This window comes from Notechis scutatus, chromosome 2, assembly GCF_049901735.1.
Source record: "Notechis scutatus isolate UNSWTSFEM ecotype Mainland chromosome 2, rNotScu1.2, whole genome shotgun sequence".
Taxonomy (NCBI): Eukaryota; Metazoa; Chordata; class Lepidosauria; order Squamata; family Elapidae; genus Notechis; species Notechis scutatus.
In genome coordinates, this window is record NC_142010.1 from 4,228,738 (window position 1) to 4,244,385 (window position 15,648).

A 15,648-nucleotide genomic window follows, 5' to 3' on the forward strand; every position below is an offset into this window, starting at 1 on the left:
GATGTCTTCCAGTGGTTCCTTGTGCCCAATTAATCACTCTCTGAAGTGTCTTCCTGTCCACGGCAGTTGAACCAGCGTACCACACTGTTACACAGCATGTGAGGACACTTTCTATCATGGACTGATAGAAAGAGATCATCAGCCATTGTTCAAACAAACAAGCCTGATACATAAATGAAAGAGCTATGACAGACATCTGAAAATACAATTTATGGGTTTAGCTGTAAGATAAGATATCTTTAATATTCATACAACTGAACACATGATGCTAAAACCTATGAAGCTTCAAAGACACCTCATTTTTTTTTAAATTCAGACAAATGTAAATGATGGTCAGGTTATTTCTCTCTAGATCAATTGATTGATCCACTCCTTCAATTTACAAGGCCACCTAACCTGTTAGGGGAGTGTCACGCAGGTGCCCTCTCCCAAGTAGAAAAAGGGCAGGAGGGTCTCTCCAACCAAGGAAGCGTCTGAGAATGTATGGAGCAGAGCTGCGGTCCTGGCATCAAAGAAGCTCACTTGTCCCCCTTCGCAGTTGAGAGAGATGCGGATTCTCATGGGCCTCTCAGACAGGACAAGTTCAAAGCATTTTGATGGAGACACGGCCGTGTATTGTCCTTCCCATTCCCAAATCTGCCACTGCCTGGTCTGCTCATAAACATCTTTAAAGTTCACTGGCTTGCTGGTAACCCCTACACTCCATTCTCCTGTAACACCTACAATAACATCCCAGAAATGTCGCCCTGATGAGAACATCTGACAGCCAAGGACAAAACCTTTAGTGGACCATCCCTTAAGTCCTGTGATACTTTTTCGATCTTCGGAGATCTTAAGGCAGTCAGGATCAGCTGTGCATGGATCCAGAGTTACATTCACTGTAAGGGGGAAGGGGAGGAAGGAAGGAAGGAAGGAAGGAAAAGAACAAGAGCTTCAGTTGCAGGCCTAGTGTGTGAAAAGAACAGAACAGAACAACAGCTTTATTTGGCCAAGTGTGTATCAGTCACACAAGGAATTTGTCTCTGCTGTATAAGCTCATATTGTACATATTAATGGAAAAGAATAGTTCACAAATCATACAATCATTAAAGTTTCCTGGTATCTAAGGTATATTAAGGTATTTAATCCTATATTTTTCTTTTTTGTTAATCTATGTTTCTCTTAAGGTTACTGGCATCACAGCTTAAAATAGCAAGCAGTTGCAATTCCTATCATTCATATTTACCTTCCTGTAGTTGAAGTCCACTTTCCAGAGTATCTGGGGAAGAAAAGAGGGGGATTCAGCATCTCATCCCTGGAATTGGAGCAACAGAAGGGCCTCACTCAGATACCCTGGTTTCCTTTCTTTGGACTCAAATCAGGAAATAAGGAAGAAGGAAAGCTACAAGCTAAAATGTCGGTGGTGGCTATATATCAGGGGTGCCAAACTCCATTTCATTGAGGGCCGCATCAGGGTTGTGTTTGACCTCAGAGGGCTGGGGTGGGTGTGGCCATATGTGGGCGTGGCTTGGTGGGAGTGACACGAGACTTGTGTAGGGGGGGCTCCTGTGGTGACCAAGGGGTAAGGCAGGACTTCCCTCAGACTCTCCCTCTCTCATTATACTCTCCTTCCTTCCTTCCTTTTCTTTTTCCTCCCCTCTTCATTCTAACATCTTCCTTCCCCTCTTTCTTTATTTTTCCTTCCTTGCTCTCTTCCCATCTTTTCTTCTTTTTCCTTCTCTTTCCTCTTTCCCTTTCTCCTTTCCTGCCCCTTCTTGCATGCTCAAATGCATGAGAGAGAGGGGGGGGGAGGATCCAAGTGAGAATCCAAGAAACCTCAGCCAAGCCACCAGTCCCTTTTCTATGACAAGTAGAATCTGTTGAAAAGAAGGACACGTTTAATTACCCCTCTGGGGAATGTAAACCAGAAAGGGGGTGGGAGTGGGGATAGGATTTTCTGAATAGACTCAGAAAGAAAAGAAAAAGTGAGTTGAGAAGCAAGTCAAGGAAAGTTGACTGTGGAACAACAAAGCAAATTGCAAGGGCTCCTTGAGCAAAAGTCACAGCAGAGGAAACGCCAGAGGAAGAAAGAAAAGGAGACTCAGCCCAGAAAAGGCAGCCAAGGGAACGGCCCAAGCAAGGAGAGAAACCCTTCTGGCTATAGGAAGAAAGGACAATGGGTGCAAACTAGAAAGTGCAGTGAAAAGTTGGGGTTAGAAAAAGGCTGAAGGAGAGAAAGGAAAGAAATGCAGCTAAGGAGAAGATCATCTTGCCTTGACTAGTTGTAGGCAAAATTCTGATAGACTAAAGCTGCCTAAAGTTGAGTCTGTATAGCCTCAAGGATCCCTTCTGTTGTCCTCTCTGCCACCAACCAGAAGTCTTCCAGTCCTCCCAACGAGTGTCAGAGAAGCAAAAGGGGGGAGGGGAGGGAGGGGGAATATCCCAATTCAGAAACCCCTTGAACCTTCCAGTGCAAAGAATTATATCACGTGCCCAATTTCACTGCCTTAAGAAACTGACCCTGGAAGAGGGGTTTCCTTGCAACTGGAGTTTGTAATCCAGTCCGCAGTTTGTTTGTTTTTAAACTACTTTTCTCATTCCTGTGCCATCCATATTTCTTCTGTGACAGAGTGTCTCCCTGCACCTCATATTTGGACTCTGCTCTCTTTGGCCACCTCCTTCTTTGAAAAAACGCTTTCCTGACCAATTCTTTTCCTTCTGATTGCTGCCTGTGTTCCCAACTACAACCGTCATAAATATGAACCCGTCCTCAACCACCCAAAAGTAAATCACGTGGGTTGTGGAGATGATACAATGGTCATAACTGTGAAAAATGGTCATAAGTCACTTTTTCACTGCCATTCTAACTGTGAACTAAGCGAACTGTTGTAAGTTGAGAATTGCTTGTAAATGTCCCATTTTTAGCAAATCTGTAATGGGAGCAACCAGAAAGCTCCTCTTCCCCTCCTGGTGCCAAGACACAAGGCCTTCCCCCAGAAAAATAAGGATCTCTCTTCCACTCATCCTGAAATTGATCCTTCTTTGATCCCCCTGACAGTGATCCAGAATCTCTCTTGGATGCTCAAAATGTCATCCAGTAAAACCCCAGCGGCTATTTTTTTACCTCTCAATTTTTTCATGGCATTTTTCAGAAGCGGAATTACATCACTGCAATCCCAGATTGTCCACTTCGGCTCTAGAAGTAAATCCACCGGATTCTCATATGTTTCCTTAGCCTGGAATCTGGCAAGACAAAAGGACAGAATAACAGAGTTGGAAGGTCATCTAGTCCAACCCCCCCAACTGCCCAAGCAGGAGACCCGACACCGTTTCTGACAGATGGCAGTCCAGCCTCTTCTTGAAAGCTTCTCGTGATGAAGCCCCCACAACGTCTGAAGGCAAAGCTGTTTCATGGGTTCATTCTCCTCAGTCAGAAAATTTCTCCTTATTTCTAGGTTGAACCTCTCTTTGATCAGTTTCCATCCACTTATTCCTTTTCTGGCCTACAGGTGCTTTGGAAAACAGCTTGACCCCTTCCTCTCTGTGGCAGCCCCTCACATACTGGAACACGGCTATCGTGTCTCCCCTGGCCCTTCTCTTCCCTGGACTAGCCATGCCCAGTTCCTGTAACCGTTATCAACCTGCCAATAGAAGCAGCTTCCTAAAGCATCAGACGGTGCTTGAGGATTGGATAGCTATAGGATCCGATCTGGGTTGGTTACCAGAGGTTTTCTCTTCTGAGCTTTTGGACCCAGGCTGGAGCCCATCCTCAGGGAACTTCTCTCTCCCTCGCCAGAATGTGTGCCCTGGGCTGTTCTACACGTTGTGTTTATGTGGTCCCTGGTTGTGTGTGGCTTTCACTGGTTAAGTGGGGTGTTGATGGCCACCTATTAATTCACAGAATGCCTTTTTCTTGTGTGGCCCCGTCCTTGGCTCCTAAGTACCTCGTGAGCTGGTGGTAAATCAGCACTCCTGTTGACTGACAAGGGCCCCCGTTTCCCAGGCTTCAGTCATTTCTCTGGCCAGCTATTCAAATATGGGCACCATGGTGACCCAGTGGATCCTCATCCAGAACTTCACTCATCCACCTTCATCAAGTTAAACAAGAGATCTAGTAGAGGCCACTAAGTTTCAGTTTTGGGCTCCCTACTCTTGAAAATTCTTGTGGGTCTCTTGGCCAAAACAATGGATTGTATCTTACCAAATGACCGATGACTAATAGGGGTGACAAAGGTAATTAGACGATGGATTTAACATTCAAACTCATCTTGATGGATTTTAGTTCTGCATTTAACACAATTCTTCCACATAGACTAGTGTCTAAACTTAAGGACCTTGGGCTTTTTCATTCAATCTACCTTTGGATTATGGATTTCCTGTCTGGCTGCTCTCAGGGGGTCAGATTAGGTAATCACACCTCCTCGGTCCTTATTCTTAATACTGGTACACCACAGGGTTGTGTGTTGTGTCCCTTACTCTATACTCTTTATGTACATGACTGCATTCCCATTCACGCCACTACTAAATTTGCAGATAATACAACCGTGGTGGGACTCATCTCCGGGGGGACCGGTTGCTTTCATGGTGTGGAGACAATAATTTGGTCCTTAACACCAATAAGACCAAGGAGCTTATAGTGGACTACAGAAGGAATATATCAGACATCCAGGCCTTGGTTATCATTGGAGACCAAGTGGAGCAAGTGGCCAGTTTTAAGTTTCTGGGTGTTACCATAAACGAGGACCTGACCTGGGGCGCTCACACTGCAGTACTGGTCAAAAGGGCCCAGAGATTATTCTACCCGAGACTTCTCAGGAAACAATAACTGAATGAAAAATTCCTGGTGACCTTCTACCGCTGCACTATAGAGAGTATCTTAACTTACAGCACCTGTGTATGGTTTGCTAATTACACAGTGGCAGATAGGACAGTGCTCCAGAGAATTAACATCATTGCCCAGGGGATCATTGGTTGACCTCTCCCCTCTTTGGAAGAGCTTTATAGCTCCCACTGCCTTAAGAAAGTTCAAAATATTCTCAAAGATTCATCTCATCCTGGGCAACCTTTTTTTTTTTTTTTTGAACTATTGCCATCTGGCAGACAGTACAGGATAATAAAAACAAGGACAAATAGGCTGAAAATCAGCTTCTATCCCTATGTTGAATTCTACTGTATAACGCAATACTAATGCAGCATCAAGGGTTTTCAATTCAATTGTGTAGAATGTGAAGGATGTCTGTTTTTTTGTTTTGTTATTATTGTTATTATTATTGCATAGTCAGCCAGATGTTCGGACTGGGTTTGGCATTTTTGTCTACCTATCGAGTCCTTACCAATGACCTGGGATGGGCAAATCTGGATGTTTGATGGTGCTACAGATATCGCCGCAGGATCGAAGCTGTTCCAAGTAAAGCTGCCTTCTGCAATTGACTGATGGCAAATTTGTCAATGCCAATGGTGTTCAAGTGGTGCTCCAGTTCTTTTGGGACTACCCTGGCTTGCCTTTGCCATAGTTGTTCTATTTCTATTTATTTTATTATTATTATTATTTATAGTTTTCTTATGTATGATGTATACTGAAGATGGCATTTAATTTCATTGTACGAGGTTCAATGACAATAAACTTAAACTTAAAGGTAATGCAATAAAATCGCAGTTAACATCTGTCACAGTGTCCCTGTAATTACAATTCGGGTGCTTGCCAATCGGCATGTATTTATAATAGTTGCATTACTTGGAACAGCTTACATCCTACAATGATACCTTTAAAACCATCAAACATCTGTCTCTTCTTGGGAAGGACTCAGTAGGTGGATAAAAATGCCAAATTCAATCTAAACATCTGGCTGACTGTGAAACCAACCATAATACTTGATCATATCAAACATTTCTAATTATATTGTGTTGAAGTTATCTGAGGAAATGTCTAAAAAGCCCTGAAGTACAGTACATTCTCTTTACATTAAAATACTGCTAAATACAGCCAGAACTTTCCAAAATAGGAAAACTGCTGGAGGATCTGCAAATCTCTGAGACTGTAAAGAAAAGGGTGGATTCACTTACTTCTTCAAGATGCTTCCAATGTCCTAAAAAACAAAGAGACGAAGCATTGAAAGGAGCCTCTGCTAGGCTGAAAATTGCAGACACTAACAGACATATAAAGTACTTCCATTTTTTTAATGAAAAAACTCCCATTGCTCTTTTTTCTCCAGCTGTTCAACCTTTTAGAGGTATTGTTTTTACTTTTTTGCCTAAGAAAAATTATAACCCGGTTGAATCCAACACAATTACAGTATGTCTGTATGTCTGTATGTCTGTATGTATGTATGGCATTCAGCTTTGTTCGGGTATTTTCCCACATCATTGTAGTTGTGCTTTTAAAGTTGTAGCAACGTTTCGGCAGAATCTCATCTGCCATCATCAGGCTTCTGTAGTGTTCATCTGTGAGTCAGACTTTTACAGTTGTTTCAGTTTTAAATTTGGGGCTAGCCTACTGCTGTGCCAGAATGGTTTTTTCTTCATCCTGATTGGTTGGGAGTCTTGGTCTGTGTTTATTGGTCTTGGAGTTTTCTGTGTTCTGCTTGATTGGTGTTTCTTTTTTTTTTTTTTTTTGAAACAAATTTTATTGATTTTGAAGACAAACAAACCATCGTTAACCTTTAAATACATAAAACCTCCATTATTAACTTTACAAGTCAAATAAAATATTATTTTATACAACATCATTCTGTTTTTCACCATTTCAATATCATCTTCATTCCTCTCTGTCTTGTTTAACATTATTCTCATCCAACATTCCTCCGAGGTTTTATTAATTCTCAAAGAAAACATAGACATACAAAACACAAAAACATAAAAACTTCTTTTAAGAAAGTAGTTTGGCCCCAGATTACCTCTCTTTGTATGGACTTCAATTAAATTCGTGCTCATCTTATATACCATTACCTAGCTTATTTACCATTCTATATCTTCTATATAACTTCTCCCCGCTTTTCACTCTTCTTATTTCTATTTTATTTAATTCATTTTGATTTAAATCATTATATTTATATTTTTTGTCCATTCTCCAAATTATCCATTTATCTCATTCCCTAGAGCAAATAAAAAAAAAAAAAGAATTTCACCTGAAATCGCTGATCAAGGTATGATGCCTTTCTATCCTCCCCCTAAAAATATTTAAAATTCCCAATCTGATTCTGCTTAGTACATTCAACCTACTAACCTCTAAAGAAAGAAAATAATAAATCCATAATAATTAATATAATTAAATAATAAATCTAAATTTTAAATCTTATAACATTCCAATTGTCTATTTCAAGAAACAAGTGCTACAATAATGAGTTTATAATAAGATCAAAACAACAGTAAATTAAACTTTTTAATTAAACTCAATATTTTAAACATTCCTTTTCATCTTTTATTAAATTTTAAAATCTATCATTACTAAACATTTCAATATTTTAATCTTTTGTTAATTCTTATAACATTCTAGTTTTCTATTTCTAATACAAATACTACAATACCATCTTATGTACCTTGCAGAATCTTCTTTTTTAAAGAAATTATACATTACCCTTTATCCCTAAACAAAATTCCTTTTTTTCCATCTTGTTTTATACCTTTGTGGCTTTCCCCTCCCTTTTCCCTTCCTTTCTTATCCCACCTAACCTTTTTTCCTCCCCCTTTAGCTTCCCCTCTCTGTTGTATTCCTTTCTCCTTTTGCTCAATAACATTAACATTGAGTTGGTTTTGCATCTTATTTTTTCCTTTCTTAAGTATTTTTTTAAGTCTTAAGTCCTTCATTTTCCTTCCTTTCTTTCTCCTTTCTCTCTTAACTAAATTTTTAGATTCATTGAAGATGGCGTCTTCTTCTTCTTCTCTCCTTCCATTTCCTTCATCTGTTGTTGTATTTGATAATTAACAAGCGCCATTTCTAAAAAGAGAAAGGCTTTTTTCACAGCGTCCTTTTTTTCTTCGTATTCTCTAAGTTCATCAACAGATAAAGCCATTCTTTATTCTTCTTCTTAAAGCAACCAAAATGTTTCAAAAATTAGAGCAATTCCCCAAAGTTCCAGAGAGAGTCAATCAGTCCAAACAATACACAAAGTTCTCACTTTCTCTTCCTGGGGAGGTATCAAAGGGAAAGGAAAAAACCTCCAATCTATACTTTAAAGCCTTATTACAATTAATTTCTGGTCTCAAAATCTTCAAGGCATCCCCTCCAACAAAATCTTAATTATATATATATATATATATATATATATATATATATATATATATATATATATATATATATATATATATATATATATATATATATTATGTCCCACCTTCTAAAATAAACAGTTAAGGCTGAAAGCAGCAGTCCTTGTAAAGAAAGGCAGCAAACAGGAAAATGTTATGTCCCACCTTTTAAAGTAAACAGATAAGGCTGAAAGCAACAGTCCTTGTAAAGAAAGGCAGCAAACAGGAATTTTCACAGATAGCTCCAATAAGTAAAAGTTCCAACGAACTAAATCCAAGACTCAACAAGATTCTTCAGATCAAAATCCTTCACAAAATAATTCCAATAAGTAGAAGTTCCAACGAATTAAATCCAAATCCCAACAAGATATTTCAGATCAAAATCCTCCAAACTGTGCTCTTCAGTTCTCTCTTGCAAATAGACACTTTGTTCCGGACAAAGTGCAAAGTCATATCTCTCCCTTTATAGAGTAACTAATTAGTCTAATTGCTGGTCTGCTCTCCTACTGTATCCTCGTTGGTTCCTCCTTGTCAGGAGACGTCTTGTCCTGACATCTACCCAGCAATCATCCAAATTATCATCTTCTTCACCTGAAGATAACATTTGTTCCTCATTATCACCCGTTCCCGGCTGACCACCTAATTGAAGGGTGGAGGAGTTTGAAGGTTCAAGCCGATCTTGCAAATCAAATGCATTCATCTCCTCCTCATCGTTAGAACTTGCTGATTCATATAAGTCCTCCTCGCTGGAGCTGTCATTCAAAAAACCTGTAGCAGATGCCGGAATCACAACACTATCCCTCACCGCAGGGCCCTTCCCCCGGGTCTGGCGATCCGGATGCGGTTTCGAAGGGAAGCGTGCATGAAAGTCTCGAAGCAGATCCGAAGCATGAAGTGTAGACGCATCCGTCCAGGAACAAACCTCCGAGTCATCTACCCTCCTCCTGACCAAATACTGGGCGACCTTTGAGCCAGCGGGAATCAGGGCGTCGACCACCGTATCGTCAACAGCAGGCTCCTCAGAAGGCAATGATAACGGACCCGGTTCAGCAGAATCACGTAATCGACAAACAGAAGAATCAGGAATCAAAGAGATCGATGAAAGACGGGGTGAATACGCATGGATCGTGGCAAAGTGAGGCGGTATGCCACGGGATTAATAACTGCCTCAATCGAGACGGACCAATAAACCGATGATCAAGTTTTCTAATAGGGCGATCGACCTTCAGATGTTTTGTAGATAGCCACACTTTATCACCCACAACTAACGGAGGTGTATCTCGACGGGACCGATCTGCAAACCGCTTATAATCTTCTTTTGCCTTGTTCAATTGTTGTATCAGTAGACGAACTGCGTGTAGTTCTTCCAAAAACTCTCGGGTCTCAGGAACCGGGAATCCATCATAGTTAATGGGAAGAAAGCGGGATGATAACCCATATTTGCAAAAAATGGCGTGACACGGGTGGAGGTATGCTGCGAGTTGTTAACGCGAATTCTGCTAACGGGAGGTATTTCACCCAATCGTTTTGTGGCAAATTAACAAAACATCTCAAATATTGAGTAAGAATCCCAATCACCTTCTCCGTCCCGCCATCAGTTTCCGGATGGTGCGCTGGCGCTAAACATACTTTCACTTGCAAAGCCGCCATTAACTGTTTCCAAAATTCTGCCGTAAACTGGACCCCACGATCAGAAACCACTCTATCAGGCAGTCCATGTAGGCGGAAGATATGTTGCAAAAATAACTGAGCCGTGAGTGCGGGACGATGGTAATTTCCGACAGGGAATGAAATGGGCCATTTTAGTCAACATATCCACTACCACAAGCACTGTTGTGAACCCGATGAAGACGGTAAATGTGTCAGAAAGTCCATAGAGATCGCTCCCCATGGTCTACTTGGAGTCGGCAAGGGTTGCAAAAGTCCAGGAGGTGCACGGATGCTGCTTTTCGCTTGCCTACATTGAACGCATAAAGCGGCGTAAGAAGACACATCATGACGAACTCGAGGCCACCAAAAAGTCCGAGTGACCAAATGCAAGGTCTTGTGTAATCCAAAATGACCAGCGGCTGGGTTATCATGACATTGTGTCATGATGAGAGCCCTCAACGGTCTGGTAGGCACATATAATAAACCCCGATATCGAAGCAGATCGTCTTCAAAAGACCATGGAGAAGTTGGGCCAATGTCCTCCCGTCTCTGCTGCGTCCACACATCCAAACGTTGCGCCTCGTAGTTGGGCCCGTAAATCTACCGGTTCCTGCAGTACGGCTAGAGATTCCGGTGGTAACACTGTCCGTAAAGGAAGAGGATCTTGGCATAAGTATACTCCGGTTTCGAGATAATGCATCCGCCCTCCGGTTCTGACCACTTGGGCGTAAGTAACCGAGAAATTAAATCTGGCAAAAATAACGACCAACGAATCTGCCTTTGATTCAATTTCCTAGCCGTGGTCAAATGTTCCAGGTTCCTATGATCTGTCGAACCTCCACCTTGTGTCGAGCTCCCTCCAAATGATGTCTCCAAGTCTCAAAAGCAACCTTAATAGCTAACAACTCTTTTTCCCAAATGGTATAGTTGCGTTCCGAAGCTGTAAGCTTCCTAGAATAATAAGCGCAAGGAAACAAAAGAGCGCCATCCTCCGAAGCTTGTAACAGCACTGCTCCGATGGCGACATTAGAAGCATCTGTCTCGACCACAAATGGGCGATCCGGATCAGGATGCTTCAATATGGGTTCAGTTATAAATGCTTTTTCAAAGTGTCAAAAGCCTGTTGTTGTGGAGGCCCCCACACAAATGGAACCTTCTTACAAAGAAGCTGGGTTATGGGATCCATTATCTTACGCAAAACCTGGAATGAAAGTCCGATAATAGTTGGCAAATCCTAAAAGTCGTTGCACATCTTTAACCCGACGAGGAGCTTCCCAACTACACAACGCCTCAACCTTTTTGGGGTCCATAGCAATGCCCACAGGAGAAATAATGTGTCCCAAGAATTCGATGAGCGACTGAAAAAAAAACATTTTTCTAATTTAGCATAAAGTTTATGTTCCCGAAGACGCTGAAGCACTTGACGCACCTGCTGAAGATGTTGCTCTTTAGATTTTGAATAAATCAAAATGTCGTCCAAATATATGACAACAAACTTATCCAACATGTCTCGAAAGATATCGTTCATTAAATGTTGAAATACAGCAGGAGCGTTGGTCAAACCAAATGGCATAACGGTGTACTCGAAATGACCATAACGAGTGCCAAAAGCCGTCTTCCACTCGTCTCCCTTACACTCCGAACCAAATTGTAAGCTCCACGTAAGTCAAGTTTCGTGAAAATTGTAGCTTCCGTAACCGCTCCAACAATTCGGAGATGAGCGGTAAAGGATAGCTATTTCTCACAGTGATAGCATTTAGCGTCTATAGTCACAACAAAGGCGAAGTTCTCCGACTTCTTCTTGACAAAGAGAACGGGTGCTGAAAGAGGGGATGACGAAGGTCGAATAAATCCCCGAGCTAGATTTTTATTCAAAAATTCTCGAAGTGCAACTAGTTCAGGCTCAGACAAAGAATACAACCTCCCCTTTGGTAATGGAGCGTCCGGTATCAAATCCACGGGACAGTCGTAAACACGATGTGGTGGTAATTGATCTGCCTCCTGTTCACTGAAAACATCGGGAAATCCGACAGCTCTGAAGGAATCGAGGCAGCAGAAGCGACAATATGTTGGCCTGCGCAGACATGTCTCAGGTGGTCCACACATTGCAGGCTTGGAAAAGAAACAGCGTTCTGCGCCCAAGCCACCAACGGATCGTGTAGACGCAGCCAGGATACTCCGAGCACCAAAGGAAGATGGAGGTTCAGTGATATAAAAACTTATCGCCTCCTCGTGATCCCCAATACGCATACGCAGTGGTTGGGTGGCAAGCGAATAGGTCCCGACTTGAGTTCGCGCCCATCTACGGTTTCCACCTGCATGGGGGATTCACAGGCACTAAAGGAACTTTGAAATGTTTTACGAAATCATAATCCATAAAGCTAGTCGTAGCCCCTGAATCCACCAGTGCCACGGCAGGGATTCCCTCCTTCCGAGATTGCAAGAATATGCGAGTGTCCAAAAGTAAATGTCGAGGAGGGCCAGAATTAACTTCAGCAATTTGAGATGAAAGTGAATACTGTGCCCGACCTAGGGTTTCCCTGAGTCGGGCCTACCCGTTTCCCGACGGACCAGCAATGGGTTTTGATACAGGTCCACGAGTCCCCTTCCGAGTGCAGGAATTTGCAAAATGTCCCGAACCCCGCAATAAAGGCACAAACCTTCCTGAAATCTTCTCGATCGTTCCTGAACTGTTAAGCGAGGGCGGAGTGCGCCTATCTCCATCGGCTCCTCTGCTGGAATTCTGGATTGGAAAACCCTCATAGGCGGGGTGCGTGAGCGAGGAAACACAGGTGGCTCTGCAACGGTCCGTTTACACCCACGATGTTGTGGCGAGCTTCAATACGTAAGCATTGAGTAATCAATGTGTCCAAAGTTGAAGCACGCTCTGCATGAATTAGTTCATCTTGATAATGTCGGACAAACCCTCTTGGAATGCTGCCATGTGAGCTGGTTCATTCCAGGTGGAGTCCATACACAACAAGCGAAATTCTGCAACGTATTCTTGCAATGAGTGTTTACCTTGAATAATATCCCTCAATTTTCTGTCCACAGTTTGAGATTTAATTGGATTCTCAAACATAACGTTCATCTGTTGAATAAACCCCTGGAAATCGTCCAGTAATGGACTATCTTGTACTAATAAGGGAGTAGCCCATTTGGCAGCCTGCCCGGTTAACAAACTAATAATAAAGCCAATTTTAACTCGATCGGTTGGAAAATCCTCCGGCCTCACAGAAAAATACAATTGGCACTGACCCAAAAATGTTGAAAACATGTCCGTTTGCCCAGAAAATTTATCTGGCATAGCTATCGAATTTTTCTCACAGGGGTGCAGGGGAACTCCAGCTGCAGCTGAAACAGTTTGAGAATTGTACACGACGATAATAATTGTGTTACCTGATTTTGAAGGATACGTTGCTCTGGAGTAATTGATTTATTTGCATCTGTTGCTGCTCCACCAATTGTTGCATTTGAGTTGAATCCATCGTTGCAAAGATGGTCTGTTGGGTCCGGAACAAAAATGTTATGTCCCACCTTCTAAAATAAACAGTTAAGGCTGAAAGCAGCAGTCCTTGTAAAGAAAGGCAGCAAACAGGAAAATGTTATGTCCCACCTTTTAAAGTAAACAGATAAGGCTGAAAGCAACAGTCCTTGTAAAGAAAGGCAGCAAACAGGAATTTTCACAGATAGCTCCAATAAGTAAAAGTTCCAACGAACTAAATCCAAGACTCAACAAGATTCTTCAGATCAAAATCCTTCACAAAATAATTCCAATAAGTAGAAGTTCCAACGAATTAAATCCAAATCCCAACAAGATATTTCAGATCAAAATCCTCCAAACTGTGCTCTTCAGTTCTCTCTTGCAAATAGACACTTTGTTCCGGACAAAGTGCAAAGTCATATCTCTCCCTTTATAGAGTAACTAATTAGTCTAATTGCTGGTCTGCTCTCCTACTGTATCCTCGTTGGTTCCTCCTTGTCAGGAGACGTCTTGTCCTGACATCTACCCAGCAATCATCCAAATTATCATCTTCTTCACCTGAAGATAACATTTGTTCCTCATTATCACCCGTTCCCGGCTGACCACCTAATTGAAGGGTGGAGGAGTTTGAAGGTTCAAGCCGATCTTGCAAATCAAATGCATTCATCTCCTCCTCATCGTTAGAACTTGCTGATTCATATAAGTCCTCCTCGCTGGAGCTGTCATTCAAAAAACCTGTAGCAGATGCCGAATCACAACATATATATATATATATATATATATATATATATATATATATATATATATATATATATATATATATATATTAAGATTTTGTTGGAGGGGATGCCTTGAAGATTTTGAGACCAGAAATTAATTGTAATAAGGCTTTAAAGTCCTCTTATATAGTCCTCTTCCTTCCCACTTAAAACAAGAAGCCAAGTTTTTACCTTTTATAAAAAAACAACAGGTTTCTCAATGGCCATTTGTTGATTCCATAAGAAAGGAGAGTAAACTTTCCCTTTCAGCACTCAATTTTGCCGCTTGTAATCCTCCTCTGGAAATGAAGTGTTGTTCAAAAAACCATAGTTCTCAGGATTAAACGTCTCTTAAAATCCTGGGTCAGCCAAAAAAACTTTCTCTTGACAATTTTCTCCTCTCTTCCTCCTGCTCAATCTTGCCCAGCTGCCGGCTTCTTTGAGGCGGCTGTTACAGACCACCGCTCGACCGTCTTGGGAAAAGGGGGTTTTGCCGGCTGGGAAGGGGGTCTGCAACACCCCCAAATCCCTCACCAGCTCCTCCTTATCTTCGGCTGCCTCTTCGTGGCAGCCCCAGCCTCCAGATCCGCAGATCGGAGACACCAAAGCGGCTAGCGCGGCAGGGATCGCGCAGGATCGCAAATCCCTGCCGCTGGCGAAGCCGACAAACCGGAAGTTCCCCTGATTGGTGTTTCTAATATCTTCTGTCTGTTTTGTGGCTTTTTTTGTGTCTTGATTTCCTGGCAACATTGTGTTCCTGTATTGGAGGCTTTTAGTGCAGCATGGCTCCGAGTAAATGGATGGCCATCATTTGTTAGGAAGCTAGGTTTCATCTGGGTGCCTGGTTGGGGTGTGTTTGAGCTGGAGGTATCAGGGGGGATCTGTTTGTGCCCAGGTGTTTGCCTGGCTAGTGGTGTGGAGATTTCTTTGTTTGTGAGTGCAGGTTTCCAAATAATTGACAGTCTGGTGGAATCATCTCTTCTATTCATGCTTTCAGGTCTTTTTTCAATCTCTATGGCTTCTCTGATAATTCTGTGGCTGGGGTTTTGGTGCCATTGAAGTTGATGCTATGACCTGTGGCTTTCATGTGTTGGACTAGTGAGGAATTGTGTTCCAGCTTTTTTACTGCATTTTTGTGTTCATCTAGGAGGGTACTTATTCTTCTATTGGTCTGTCCAATGTATGTGGCAGGGCATGATGCACAGGGGACTTCATATATGCCTTGGTTTTCCAGGTCAATTTTATCTTTGGGGTTTCTTAGGATAGCTGCTATTTTTCTGTCTGTTTTGAAGGCAGTCTTGATGTGATGTCTGTGTAGCATCTTACTGATTTGAGTCTGTAGTACCTCTTATGTAGGGCAGGACAGCTGTTCCATAGGTCTGTTCATCTTCTAGGTCTCCATTATGTCTCAGTGCGTTTTTTTGGATCAAGCCGGTGATTTTCTACAACTATAATGACGTGGGAAAATACCCGAACAAAGCTGAATACCATACATACATACATACATACATACATACATACATACATACATGC

At 42.0% G+C, this 15,648-nt stretch overlaps 1 pseudogene across 1 annotated transcript in view; it reads right to left on the minus strand.

Annotated features, from left to right (window-relative positions):
- Positions 1–284: 284 nt before the first annotated feature.
- LOC113432612 (zinc finger protein RFP-like) overlaps positions 285–15,648 on the minus strand; it is a 27,735-nt pseudogene continuing 12,371 nt past the window's right edge. Inside the window, exons 5-7 of the transcript XR_015747070.1 lie at positions 3,104–3,222; positions 1,226–1,258; positions 285–878 (exon numbers count right to left, since the gene is read on the minus strand). The product of XR_015747070.1 is annotated as a zinc finger protein RFP-like (transcript). The remainder of the gene's footprint in view (positions 879–1,225; positions 1,259–3,103; positions 3,223–15,648) is intronic.